At 36.0% G+C, this 14,955-nt stretch overlaps 1 protein-coding gene across 4 annotated transcripts in view; it reads left to right on the forward strand.

Moving 5' to 3' along the window:
• LOC123875985 (semaphorin-1A) overlaps positions 1-14,955 on the forward strand; it is a 438,478-nt gene that overhangs the window by 253,496 nt on the left and 170,027 nt on the right. The gene's annotated exons all lie outside the window — the stretch shown is intronic.

A 14,955-nucleotide genomic window follows, 5' to 3' on the forward strand; every position in this document is an offset into this window, starting at 1 on the left:
ATGTACTATGTAGTATGTACTATGTTTCTATCAAACAATAGACCTATGAAAAGGTCATTTGTGTAAAACAGTTATACCTTATATTCCATTTTATAAAATCAGGCTAAAGGTTCCAAAATAATTCCGGGGAACCACAATAAAACCACCATCAATAAGAAATACCGCTACGAAATAGAAATTGAAGTTTTTTGCTTAAATAAACTTTTACTAAGTGCTTTTGAAGTATTTTATTTTTATTTTGAAATATTTATTCTTCATCACAGACATTACGTTTAGTATTTTTTTATCTCACTATTATATGATAACAAGAATAAAAGTAAAAAAAAATGGCAAACAAGGGAAATTCGAGCTAAAATTTAATATCCTTATAGAGAGAAACTACGAGCATGTCAGAACTGACATGACTACAATTTATAACCTAAACCCTTCGAAAGGATACAAACAACTTTATTCCTTCCATATCATTTCGTACAAATTTTCATGTGCCCTAATCTGTCTGACCCTTTAGGGCTTTAATTGGACACAGTCCCCACTAATCCTGCGCTAGTGGCTCAAGATAAGGTTCTACGACAAATCCTAGTTAATCCTTAATTCAAACAAAACGTATCTCCACTATTTTATTTTAATAATTATTCCTTAAGTTCATTTTAAAGTTCTGCTCAACTTTTTAAGTTAAGTAATGAAATAAGTAACTGACGTAACGCTCTTAGTCTTAGTAATTTGCTCAAAGTTATCTAGTTTTTAACTAACAAGATGGGTTTATAAGTTAAAACTGTAAATTTAACTCAGTCTTAAGTTTTATATATTTAAAAAAAAACTAGCTAAGTCTGCAATTTCTGTCACTGTCCTTATGAACGGCTTATGTGATTTTAAGTATCTACAAACGCCTACGCTGCGTAGCTATGATCTACGCCATAATACAGCAACAGCTACGAAGTTTGTAGCTGTCTGGTTGTCTTACAAAGAATCTTATTTTCTTGTCAGTTCAGTTACAGACAATTATTTTTAAAAGCGGTGATAGCTTCGTAGTTAAAACGTCGGCCTCTTATTCGGGGGGTCATGGATTCAATCCTCACACACGCACCTCTAACTTTTCGAAGTTATATACATTATAAGCAATTAAGTATCACTTTGTAGGTACGGTGAAGGAAAACATCGTGAGGAAACCTGCATGCCTGAGAGTTCTTTATTTCTCAAAAGTGTGTGAAGTCTGCCAATCTGGACTTCGCCAGCATGGTAGAATTATGGCCAAATCATTCTCATTCTGAGAGAAGACCAGAGTTCAGTAGTGAGTCGGCGATGGGTTGATCATGACAATGATGGTTGTCAAAAGGAAACTTATGCCATAGCTAATCTATTAATATTTTAATCTATTTTTGATATCAGTGTCAAAAATATTCTGCCCAGTTAAAAAAATCCTCTTTTTGGATCGGTTAAAAAAGATTGTGCTTTTTCACTATGTGCAAAAAAAAAACTGTTCATCAAACTGTGGGGACGTGAAGGCTATCCCCATCTAGCCGCACATCATAATACAAAGCGTGTACCTTTCGACGGTCCGTTTAATAACGCGGATTGGCCGAATTTCGACCATTTTCGGAATTTCACCGACGTTCACGCTCCATTGACGGCGGAAATTACATTGCGTAGGAGAACGGTCTTTTTGTTCGGCTGTTGTATCGATTGCTGTTTGTTATATTTTGGGTTTTGGGCGTTCCACTTGGTAACAAAACTTTGATAAAACCACAGAATACTTAATAGTACCTTTCAGATACAGAAGGTCCCACCGCAAAGACATTCAAATAAATAGCGACTTTTTGGCGACGCAATAGAGTGTAATTCAGCATGCATACTCGTAGCTCTGTGCTCAAAAATTTAATAAACTATTGTTTTTCTATCGCAGAAACTCTTGAATCTTAATTCTATCTCCCTTTTATGAAATACAACTTACGTAAGAGTCGTCGAAGGGGCGCGGCACCGTAGGTATATTATCCCTTTTTATTCATAAAAAAAATATTGTAGACCAACTCATGGTACTTATAAAGTCGAGACCCTACCACTGCAAAGCAGAGAAAACCTGGTAAGAAACTCAGCAGTTAGGTATACTCTTTTCAAAAGGTAACATGTTAGAAAAGGTATGTTAATGTATAGTAAGTACAAAATGAAAGCTCACGCGCCATTTTAAATCTATGTGTCAACTGTCATGTCGAAAGTACGGTTCACCTAAAAACGTACTTTGACTTGAGGATTGACACATAAAGTTAATATGGCGAGTGAGAACTTAAAATTTATGCATTATAACATGTTAGCGTCATAAACGTGTTGTTGTACTTATTAGCATAATATTTCTACCGTTAGTAAGCCCGGCTTAGGTAACTTAGGTACTCTATCACTGTAGAGATACTGATAATGTCATAGTTTCCCTTCTCAAGCGTGTTATTAACATTTAACGACCGGTTAGCATAGTAAACAGATATCGATAACCTATGATGAAACCATTTTCGCCATTTTTATCGTTCCGTAGACAAACAAGGAACCTTGTATATAGTGGTAAAAAAGCAAATAAAGTAAAATATGTATTACACACTAAAAAAAAAAAACTAAATTAAAATCGGTTCATTCGTTTAGGCGCTACGAGGTCACGGATAGATACACAGATACACAAGTCAAACTTATAACACCCCTCTTTTTGGGTCGGGGGTTAAAAAACACTATAGAATGTATGTTGCTTTGTTTAGAAATACGTTAGATGTGTGCTAGATGTTATATTATCTTTTGGTGTAAATAGTAGGAAGGATTGAACCGTTGCTGCGTTGCGGCATGATTCAAGAACAAACCAACATACACCTATTTTTATATTAATAATATGGATATTAATTCTGTGGGCCTATCTTAATAGCACATTTTTCGTTCTACCCAAATGTTTTACACGGCATAATAAAGGAAATACAAAGAACATTTCAGGACGTTTGGTTGAAAGATTTGTTCCACTCATTGCGCCAAGATTCCCCCAACAGAGAACAAAGTCCGGCGAAACGACGTCTCTAATGTAAAAGTTGGCCGAAGTTCTCCCGAGGACATGTCAAAAGTTGGCGACTTTCTGATGTGTGCACCAACCATTCGATCCCAACTTATGAAGGCTCATCGAAGTGGCGAACTTTTAACGAAATAACCGGCCAAGTGCGAGTCAGACTCGCGCATTGAGGGTTCCGTACTCGGGTATTTTTCCCAACATTTTGCACGATAATTCAAAAACGATTATGCATAAAAATAAATAAAAATCTGTTTTAGAATATAGGTACAGGTAAAGGCCCTTTCATATGATACCCCACTTGGTGTAGTTATCTTACTTTGAAAGTTGAAATACATTTAATTTCTTTCAAATGATGGAACCACAAATTCGCGGTTTTCAGATTTATTCCTGTATATGTGCTCTAAGTCCTACCTTCCTGCCTTTCATGATTCTAGGTCAACGGGAGTAACCCTATAGGTTTTCTTGATAGACACGACGACGGACCGACAGACAGACAGACAACGAAGTGATCTTATAAGGGTTCCGTTTTTCCTTTTGAGGTACGGAACCCTAAAAATGTAATCATCCTGCTCACTACTAGGGATTATTCTTATAGTAATGGAAGACTAGTCATTACACTGAAAAATTTTATCCAAATATATTATCTAAATCATCATCATTATCACCCGATAGACGTTCACTGCTGGACATAGATTTCTTGCAAGAACTTCTACACGCCACGGTCTTGCGCCGCCTGAATCCAGCGGCTCCCTGCGATATCGTCTGTCTAACTAGTGGGTGGTCTTTCAACTCTTCGGTTTCCGGTGCGAGGTTGCCATTCCAACACCTTGAGACCCCAACGTCTATCAGTTTTTCGAACTATGCGCCTTACCCATTGCCCCGTCAGTTTTACTACCCGTTGAGTTGTGTTGATTACTCTGGTTGTCATACGGATATCCTCATTTCTGATTTGATCACGAATAGAAAACCTAGAATATATTAATAATTACTCACCAATAAGGATCTCGAAATGTATATTCAAAAATTATTCAAAAATAGGCTTTAACATTCAGACCTTGACTTGTTTTCTAGACGATTAATTGTCTCGAGGGTTTTTGTTCGGTGGCTATGGAGACCAATGCATCTAGAAATGTACTTACTTCCATTTTTTATAGTTTGTATAATCCTATTCCTTTGGAAAATAAACATGCATTTTTACAAACAAGAGACAAAAGGTCGACGAACTTACTCTACATAGACAAAGTTGCAGGTAAACGCTAATTTCTTTAGAAAACTTTAAAATGCAGTGTTCATTGCACCGTGCACGTAAGAATTTGTTCGCCAACTTGCCACAGTTCGGATTATCTTAATTAACGATAGCACACTCGAATAATCGCTATTTTAACTTCAGTTCTCTACTTTCCTACTTCTTGTTGGAGCGTCTTTCAAACTATATTCAGACGCGCCACAATTACAACCATACAAAAATGTCACCCAGTGCAAGGCACTGTGTAACTAAAATATAAAAAAGGCGATCAATACTTCATACTGCGTAGCGACCTTGAGGGCTTGTTTACCGTTAAACCCGGCAGTGTGATGTGCTACGCTGCTTGCCCTGTATTCTAGATCTATAAAAATAAAATTGTATGAAAACGTGTAGTTCCTAACTAAATAACTATGCAGTCGTATACAACAGCTTTGTAATGTGCGAATATGTGGTTAATACCGATCACAATATCACGACCATAAGGCAACCACGGCGGTACTTAGCGGTTGACCACCTTAGCTGGCTTAGCACCTAATTTGTGGCTGCGACATTTCGCGGTGCAGCTGCCTAAAGTCGCGTCTTCATCGAGAACATTTACACACAACTGCCAGGTGAAATTTTTGCGACTCTACTCTTAGTGACGCTATGGTGTGGCCCGACTGTATAGACACTGAAAACTGAGATCCGAATAATAGTTTTCTAATTGAATTATTCATAAGATGAGAATTATGTTTAATCTAGTTTCATCAAGACATTGGTATCTTTTAAGGGAATAATCCCGGATTCTATTTCTGATTGCGACATTAACGGAATTTGGAAATAAGTAACGTTTTGGGTCAACCTGTGGGGTCAACCAATACCTAAACATCCGCTTAAAATCCAAGCGGATTTTTTAGAAAGTTGATTCATTTCTACATACGTAGTCGCATGTTGTGTCTGCCCAAGCCCTAAAAATCACATTTATTGTGTTCTTTTTATCTAGATTATAATAATGTTTTCTTCATTTATTACAGGTAAGTTACTGAGCGACTGTACCATTCTACCGCAAACTTTGTAAGTAAAATCTACTTTGTCCTTTTACTAATATATCATGCTACCAGCAACGTTAAGCGTAGACCTTAATGTCCTTGTATACCTTTATAGGGCCCTTATACAACGATATGTCATCAAGCGTCCCCAGGCTTTATAAATAAGCTTTATTGCCGCAATAAAGTATCCTCTAACGCCGGGCTAAGTGCCTCGTATTGACGTATACCGACGCATACGAAATCCCTTCTGCACTTACTTACCGAATTCGTGTCCCTAGAATATCACATTTCGTTGACACTAGAAAGATTTTATGTTGATGCCTGGAGAATATTAAGCGCTAGGTCCCAGGTTCGGTTCCTGGCAAAGGCATTGAGGAACTCATAATTTCTAAATTATCGTCTCTCGTCTGATCTGTTGGGTGGCTTTGGCTATGGCAAGACAAAGCCATACCTGCAAACGATTTAACGTTCTGGTTCATGCTGCGTAGAAACTGATAAGTTGTATGAGTTTACCATAGCACAGCTGCTATCTGGTTAGCCTACTTCCATCTTAGAGTGTATCATGACTTAACACAATGTGAACTCAAAGTGAAGGGGTAACTTTTACTGAATTTAAAAAACAATAAGAATGGTAGTTTGTAGATTTAGTAGATAGATACATTTTATTTTTCCAAAGATGTTATTAGCCATAGAAATGTTATTGATGGGAGTAGGTAGTCTCCACTTTTAGCAATTGTATAAGTGTACATCTATACATTGTATACATGTATTGTATAATGCATTAGGGCGTTGCTGTCACTTGTTCGCTTTATATCGCACCCCCGCAGCTTAGTAATAAATGTAATAGCTCCGTGCACTCCTTATCGGTCAAGATTATGTCTAAGGCCGTAATGTACTGTTATATTATTGCTTTATTTGTCACGTATCAGCGGCCGCCGCCATTTTGTGGAGCGGATTGAATAATTGAGCGGTTCTATCCCGCAATTTGATAGGGATTATGGTTATGGGTGCCTTCTTTAGATTCAACTAGCTAAAGCCCGCAACCCGTGAATTGAGGTTATTTAAAAAGCTGTGATAGCCTAGTGGTTAGAACGTCCGCCTCCTAATCGGAGGTCGGGGGTTCGATCCCGGGCATTAACTTTTCAGTTATGTGCGTTTTAAGCAATTAAATATCACTTGCTTTAACGGTGAAGGAAAACATCGTGAGGAAACTTGCATGCTTGAGAGTTGAGAAAGGTGTGTGAAGTCTGCCAATCCGCATTGGGCCAGCGTGACAGACTATGGCCTAAACCCTTCTCATTCTGAGAGGAGTCCCGTACTTAGTAGTGGGGCGGAAATGGATTGATCATGATGATGATGATGAAAAATCCTGTAGGAACTCTTTAATTTTCCCGGCTAAAGTAGTTTATGTCCTTCTCTGGGATGCCGCTTATCTTTGTACCGAATCTTGTCAAAATCTGTTAAGTGGATGGACCGTAAAAGATTATAGACAGACAGACACACTTTCGCATTAACAATATATTTTTGAGTATAGGTTCAGATGATCAACCGCCCAAATACGTTTTTTCCTAGCAAGCTACATTTTTACGAGTAAATCTATTTTAACTGAAAAAAAGTTTCATGTTGTTATAAGATTTCTATTAAAACCAAAACCAAAACAAACATTGCGTAGCCAGATTTTCGCCCGAAAATATGTGTTATTCCTATACTATTTATATGGCACAGAGTTTACCTGTACCTTTTTGGATTTTGGATTTTTTTAAATAATTATTAGATCAAAATACAAAATTGCCTCATCTACTTCATCCGCAATACTCAATGCTATCATGATCAATGCGATCTTATCCAAACCACACTCTTTGATGCCTGCTCAAGCTCCCTCCAAAAGTGTATGGTTGCTGATTGACGGATTAGTACCTAATTGCGGTATTGCATGATACCATCGAAATTGAAAGGGGACACAGCTGTCACTCGCAGAAAACTTACAAAGTTCATTATTGATAAGATAGATCCTTTTATAGCTAAAGAGCTTTTTTCCGTCTTCTCTTCTAAATATGTAAAAGTTTTTTTATGCACTTCTAGTTAGACAGCTATCAACATAATTATTACCTTCTAATCTAATCTAAGTATATTAAAGAAAAAGTGACTGACTGCCTGACCGATCTTTCAACGCTGAAAGGTCTCCTCTTAGAATGAGAAGAGTTTGGGCCATAGTTCGCCATGCTAGTCAAGTGCGGATTGGCACCTTCCTTCCTTCAGGGTATAAGTGAAACTTAATTGCTTAAAACGCGCATAACTGCGGAAAATTAGAGATTGCGTGCCCGGGACGAACTCTTGACCTCCCGATTAGACGGCCGACGTTAACCACTACGCTATCAACCATACTCTTACGCTACCTCCGAATAGTTACAACCAACTATATCTAACTTTAATAGTGTTGGATGATGCTAAACCTAATTTCCAAAACTTGCCGCTCGCGCACTGATTTGCATAATATCGTGTCTGACATTACATAATACACTAAACTCAATATCGCTGCACCTGTGACCGAAGTGTATTAAGCTTATAATTATGCTGCTAAGTTTAAACTAACAACTACAGTTTATGTATCAGTTATGTCCAGTGCAAGCTGGTGTGCATAGTCGGTGAATTATATCTAGTAATAAAAGTGTCTTAATTTCATTACTACAAATCATTATTTTTTCTTAGCAAGCGTGCTCTTAATCTACATTTGCCAGCAGGTTTGACTGCAGCCCGTCACTAGTCTATAAATTAAAAAAAGTTAGTACTATTTGTTATACCTACATAAGTACAAGCACAATCGAAAGTGCAAGGGAAAGGCTTGTCGCTTTGTTATAAAATTGTATTCATATAACCTAAGTGAAACACTAAAACAATCCAATCTACAAACAAGTAGTCATTTTCAACTAACAAACTGGAAATTTTCGAGTCGCTATGGGTGACCTGATTCCCGAAGCTGCGGTTAAAACGGGCGGGGAATTTCCGACTTGTTACTCTATCGGTTTTCTTATTGTACTAAGTTAACTGCCCTACAAACTTCAAAGTGACACTCGAAACTTAGTTAACGGCTATTTTGGACCTGATTATATTGCACGACCAAAAATAAACTCTCTGGAAATAATTATGATGTAGCTAGTCGTCGATAATTTAAAAACTTTGCAACTGTTACTGTGACAAAGATATTTAAAATTACAAATAAACTTTGATAGCACAGCTAAACTTAGATAGCAGTCAATAATAGTATACTTTTCGAAAAGTTAAAAATAGCTGAGCGTAAGAACGATAAATCTAGATTTTAAACAAAGCTTTAAAAAATCCACAATAAGGCTAAAAAAGGTCGGGCTAAGCAATAACTTGGTAAAAACTATGCTAACACATAGTCAATGTCAGTTACTGTCAGTCAGTGTCAGCAATATTTTAATACGTAAAATCTGCCATTATAAGCCAAAGCCGAGTAGAATAGTCTCTAAAATTATTAAGTTTTACTGTACCATTCTCGACTAACAAAATCAAATTTTTTGAGTCACTATTGCCGACTTGATTCGCGAAGCTGCGGTTAAAACGAGCGGGGAAATTTTCCGACTTGTTACTCTATCGGTTTTCTTATTGTAGAAAGTTAGCCTTCTCGAGAACACTCTGGAGTGGCACTTAACCGAGTTTTAGGACGACGGACGTTGGGCTTTATCATTATTTAACTAGATTTTTATCAACTTATTTGATACAATCAAAGAATCTTGTATGGATAAGTTTGATTTTTATATAGGGACAAGCGTATTTATTTAGACTCGTTTGCTTTAGCAAGTTTGACATCTTTTATCGTCTCAACAAAAGTGAATTCTAAATACCGTTTTTCCTCCTAATAATTATTTATATCCGCAATCAATTCGTACGTCTTTCCGTCGACTTTTATATCTCTTGCAGCTTTTACAATACTTTGTCGACGAAAACCTGCAAGGAATCGTTGTCTTACTGATTGTGCTTGGACTGAAAGATCGATAACGCAAGTTCTGCCCACAGAAGAGCCGATTAGAGAGAGATGACGCAAACCGACAATAGTTTCTTAGGAAGCTAACATCCCTTAAAGAATGTCTGAGAGAGATCACCATTAACAATAAGACCACCTTTGCATGCTGTGAAGTTCTATTCCTTGCCTTTTGTTTTTCTTCTATGTATCGTTTTATTTGTATGTTCTGCAAAGTGTCTGCGAATAACAATTAATGTTATTCATATAAAAACAAAAAATGAAATGAAAGCAGAAATAAACGTTTGTAAACCACTCATACATCCAATAATACTAAAATATATTTTTTCATCTGGGTAGACATCTAATTTTTTACATTACGACGTATTTAAACATTACGAGTAGGTAAATATCTGGATTTTCAAAGATTCCCCATAAGAATCGATTTTACAACTTTATATAATACTCAAAATCTTGCAATTAAGCTTTACTAGACGTTTTCTTTCTGTGAAGTGCAGTAGTTCCCGATATCGTGATAAAAGTAGCAGTAGTATAGTGTTAGACCCGAGTACTTTCGGCTCTTTGTTAGGATCTTTTATTGACCCAGTTAACTTTGGTTACTACTAACCCTGATACCATCTATATATTGTCCAACACTTAAGTTTGCAATTCGGTTTATCTTTTAATTACAATCTTTAGTATTAGGTCAGTATATTTTGGTTAGATTTTCTGTTTTCTCTCTCCTTGGATTCTCTTTATTCTATATTAAAGAATATTAGTTTATCATCCAGTTTTGCTATAAAAATCTGAAATATATTTCATGGCTGTAATGCGCTGTATCAACTTTAATCCACAATAAAGAAGTTAAAATAACCAGTGCTAGTTTCTAAGAAGTATGTAACTTGGATAAAGTAAGCGGTACGAAACTGTTAAGCTAACACGCCGAACCGGTTCTAGTTCTTAATTTAGTTGTTTTATTTGGCTTTCTGTACTAGTTAAACCACGTTAAAGTAGTGCGTATTAATGAACAAGATTAATAAATTTGTCGTCGTCGTTTAAACAGATCGTCACACATGAACAGACGTCCACTGCTGGATATAAGTATCTTGTAAGGGTCGCAACAAAATCTCGTGCCGCTTATGAATACTGGTATTCTCATTCTCAGGGACTCGCTGGAGATTGTCCGTCTACGGCGTAGATCTTAAAAACCTTAAAAGCTGATTCACACCAAGCACGTACATGTGACACGTGAGTAGTAACGCTCTTGAATCCGTAGACATAACTGCGCGCATTACTTCTACGCGAACGTTCATGCCACGCAAGCGGTATGCCATGTCTCATACAGTTCCATACATTACAACGCAATGGTACGCGCTACGTCTACGCTTACGCGACGCATAGGTACACAGCTTGTGTGGCCGGCGCTTAAGAGGCTTGTGGGTACACATCGCGTACAGACTCTACGCGATAGTATGTACAAACGTCTGTAGGTTTTTCTGTACAATAAAATTAATGAAAATAATTAATATTATTAATATTTATTTTATTTTAAATTTTTAAGAAAAAAATTGTTACTGACGTAACGTTGGCTATTAAAAATTGGGGTCATATTTTGTAGAAAGCTGTCACTTGCGTTTCGTATCTTGTCTTACTCATCAGCGAGTACGCATTATATCTACGTCTTATACATTAATGTAATATGAATATAACAGATCTAAGGTTAGATTATTTATTAATTTCAAAATTGTGAAAATCTGCAATGCTATGTTATAATATCCATTAGTGAGAACTGTCAAATTAAACGACAAATGCATTTCACTTGTAACAAATAAGCGACCGAGTTTAATTGGGTGATCATCCTCGATAACACTTAATTAATTAAAATTCTAAGGCGGTATTTTATTGTTAAGCCACTGTGAAGTTAAGTTATGGCTTACAAGCCGGAAACTAATGGTTTAACTCGGACAGAATAAGCGGTTCTAAGTCTAAAGTTAACAAACCCGAGCAGTTCTAGTTCCAGATTTAGTTTTTTTTTATCGGTTGAAGGAAGTTGGGAGTTAGAGGAATAAGTTAAGCTGATCTATAGAGATAGCTTGTAGATTTCATTTTAACCATATTTGTTTTCTTTTAAAATTTTAAAGCGATTAAAAAACGCTAAAATAAAAAACAATCCTACATACCTACTTAATAAACTAGCTATTTGCGATATTTTCAATCTTATTTTAATAATAATTTTAAAATAAGACTTTAAATAAATAGGTATATAGGTAAGTATTCAATTAACTTCATTCATAATTCTCAATGATTAACGGACTTAATTTACTTTTTGACGATGAACTCTGATACAAATTCGGAAAAATATAATTGATATTTAGTACCTATACCTACCTGCGTATACAATCATGTTTTATATATTAAACAAAAAATAAATGCACTCAAACAAAAACTTTCATTTTTGAAAACGCGTTGACTAAAGCAAAATCATTAATGTTTCACAAAACAAAGTATCAGAGTAAAATATGCAACATTACCTTATTATTCAGCGATTCGCCTCATTATTTCTAGGTCAGTTAATCCCCGGCTTACATTCCGCTTTTTAATTGTACCCCATCCCTAAAATTCGCGCGTATTAAAATTTCGACTCTACGCCTATGGTTTTAAGGTCGTATGTGTGAATTGGAACATGTTGCCAAGTGTACATGTCGGACCCTCGTCGAGGTCGCCTGTTTTTTAGAATTTGCCGTCTCGTTAGCCCCGCGAAATGAATACGCGTAATTAATAAACGATGTGCGGAAAACGCTATTTAAACTGTCCCACATATCCAAATGTAAACATTGTACGTTTTGTATGAGAAATGGGTCATTTTTCTACACATGAAATGCTTATGAAAATGCCGTGAACACAACTAGATTTTAATGTTAACCGCCATTGGAGCAGCTAACCTCATACATTTGTCTAAAAAGCGCCAACACGTCATGATGACGTACACAGACGTAAAAGCTCGGAATTAGTAACCATTTTTAAGTAAAAAATATTATTGTAAACGTTTATTTACATACATTTTGTACAAGGAGGCAGACTAGAGTACACGGAACATCCGCGTTCGTCAAAATGTTTCTGTTAGATTTTTATGTAACTTTAAATTGACACATTTTTACAGACATTTGGAAAATTGAAGATACATTGATATTTGTGTCTAGAACGTATATACTAAATCTCACTGAGCGTGATTGATTTATATTCAAATAAAAACCAAACGCTGGGGAGCGCGCTAGGATTACTTCTTTTTATTTGGCAGATAAAAATGTACCTACCACCTACCACAGTTTGAAAGAAAGCATCAATTCTATAGAGGCATGTTAAGAAAGTACTCGAGTTCGCAGTACCCACGTCACATTTCCATTACGCAACCAAAGTTCCGCGCAATTTGCTTATCACTTAAACCAAATGGATCTTCCTATCATCACGGACGCGTTTCCTTAATCCTGCGCCTGTCAGTCGCTCAATTTTATGATAAATTAAATCCACTGATCGCTTCCACTCTTTAGACTGACGGACAGAAAATACGTTACCCGTGATACAGATGAAATTAATTTTGGGATGTAAATAGGTCGCTATGGCTGGCATCATTGGACCTACATTTTGTATTCAATATAATTATTCTGAATAAGTCAGATTTCATTATCGATAAAATCGTTTATGCTCATAAAAATTATAATATATGATATTTATTAACAAAGATGAATGGTTTTATATTGTTGTGTCAAATAAAGTTTTATTATCTATTCATTAACAAAAGTTTGCAGTGTATTAAAAACAAAATAAATATCTTTACGCTGGAAAAATAACAAGTAAAAAATATCAATATATTTTTAATAAACGTTCATTTGACCTTGGTTTCACCTGCGGATAAAGGGAGAAAATTGATATCTGGACAGTGTGCTTTAAATATCGATAGTTCTCTTTAAAATGGAGTCCGACAAGGAAAGATTTTACAGAAATTCCACCCTAGCAAGCCGGGGCGATCCAGCTAGCTAGTAATTTATCAAAAATTCGCGCTGGCTGCGCTCCTATTTAATATTAACTTCTGTCTTATTCTCAAAAAACTAAATGTTAGTCATGATGAATTTCGCCATTTTGGGGCAATTTTTTTATTCAAGACGTTTGTTCAAATGACCTGTTATTTTTATTTTCCACTAGAGCAAAGCTGGCGGGTCAACAATTAATAGTTACAAAACCTTTTTTGTAATTAAAATATTAATTTATTGTAATTCCTGTAAAGTTATTGTAATTCATGTAAAATAAATTACAATCGTCGACGTCGCTCGTGGAAATGGAAATATTCCGATGTGAAATATTCTCATAATCCGCGTTGGAGGTCAAACGGACAGCTCTGACAGGTCATAATCCCGCTCTTAATTAGAAAAACTGGGAGTCGGGAATGAATGTTTATTCAAAAGGCTAATTCGGGAAATACGGACCAAAATCAATTGACAGTGCAGTCACGCTAATTCGCACATAAGTGAACAAACAAATATATACGAGTCAAACGAGACGTGTTAATTCATAAAACTTAAGTATAAAAATATTATATAGCTTTGGGCCACGACTTTGTTTGCGTGGATTTATTTTATCCCTTAAGAACCTCTATTTCGGAATATAAGCATTTTCATGACTACTATAGTATAGCCAATGACACATCATTTATTATACAAGGTGTAACTAAAACCCTATCAAAATCAAAACTAAAAAAACGCAAAAAACTGTATTTTTTTCAAATATCACCATATATTGCAAATAAAACATTTGACTGATGCTCGAGGTCAACGAAAGTTACGTAAATAGGCAACTCGGAGTCAATGCCGCGTCGCAAGTAGGGCATTGACCCGAGTTTTGCACGCTATACACAGCGGGTTTGAAAAATACTAAATCACTAAAACTACAATATAAGGCAAATGGTTATTGGCATTGGATTGTGACATAACAAGCAGAATACGGAACAGAAACAGATTTGCGCAGACGAATCATTTACTTGAAAACATGTTAAAATATTTAGCACATTTACTAAATTCCATTGAGTTTAATTGCTTATTATCATTCAAATAAGAATCAAGATTTATTTGTGTGGGAGACACTCAAAGGACACTCCTCTTAATAATATAATATTATCATAGCTTGTACCCGAAATCTGTCAATATTTTAGCACTGAACATTTCGTTCGTAGGCTGAAGTTCCCAAGGGGATGGATTTAATTTATTAATAGATTGTTTATAACCCCGCTAGGCTAGTCCCAATGAATAGATCCTTTAAATAATAATGCGTTTTGGCAACAGTCTCATTTATAACATTAATTTTGCAGTATCTACCCTAATAAATTATAAAGAGGTAAAGTTCATAAGTATGAATGTAAGGGGTAATCTCCAGAACTAGTGATACTGCAAACCATATGACGCGGACGAAGTCGCAGGAAAAAGCTACTTGGTTTATAAAAGGGTGTCAACACATCACAGCCGGTCTGCCATTGTTATGCTGTAAAACAGACAGTCAAAAGTTCACAAACTCCAATCGATATTTCAAGAAGCGCGCTCCATCTTAGGCTGCATCATCACTTGCTAGCAGGTCTGATTGCAGCCAAGCCAAACCAAAAAAAATAAACCAACGTGAAACG

Source organism: Maniola jurtina, chromosome 20 (genome assembly GCF_905333055.1).
Source record: "Maniola jurtina chromosome 20, ilManJurt1.1, whole genome shotgun sequence".
Classification (NCBI taxonomy): Eukaryota; Metazoa; Arthropoda; class Insecta; order Lepidoptera; family Nymphalidae; genus Maniola; species Maniola jurtina.